Raw genomic sequence first — 465 nt, forward strand, 5'->3', positions numbered from 1 at the left:
CACGGGCCCCGGTTTGGGTGACACCGCTCCATATGGGCCCTGCCAGCCCAAGGAGCAGCCGCTTCACGCAGTCCGTGGTGGCTGAGGAGGAAGATTCACTTCATCGCAGTCATACTCAGTTCAGTTTTTAATTGCAATACATCTCTTGTTCTCTCAATAAATGTAAACCAGCGTCTATAGGTGTTCAGTACATACAGAGTATGTATGTTCAGAGTACCCATAGGTATTCAAGACATACAGAGTATGTCTGTTCAGAGTACCTATGCGCGTTCAAGACATACAGAGGGCAAATAACAAGCTTACATACACCCAGATCACTGGCTACATCCTAAAAGGGAAACCGCCGCCTCTGTCAGTAACGTACTGGGAGTTTGCTGGTTTACCAGGGGTTTCAAAACATTAATCCTTATGATCAGTTCTCCTGTAATTCCCACAGACCGTTCTTCCTCTGCCAGTCAGACACCG

General features: G+C 47.5%; 1 protein-coding gene across 1 annotated transcript in view; it reads right to left on the bottom strand.

Moving 5' to 3' along the window:
• Window positions 1-465, bottom strand: part of FGD3 (FYVE, RhoGEF and PH domain containing 3) — a 48588-nt gene that overhangs the window by 15979 nt on the left and 32144 nt on the right. The gene's annotated exons all lie outside the window — the stretch shown is intronic.

Source organism: Buceros rhinoceros, unplaced genomic scaffold, assembly GCF_000710305.1.
Source record: "Buceros rhinoceros silvestris isolate BGI_N320 unplaced genomic scaffold, ASM71030v1 scaffold10837, whole genome shotgun sequence".
In the NCBI taxonomy this organism is placed as follows: Eukaryota; Metazoa; Chordata; class Aves; order Bucerotiformes; family Bucerotidae; genus Buceros; species Buceros rhinoceros.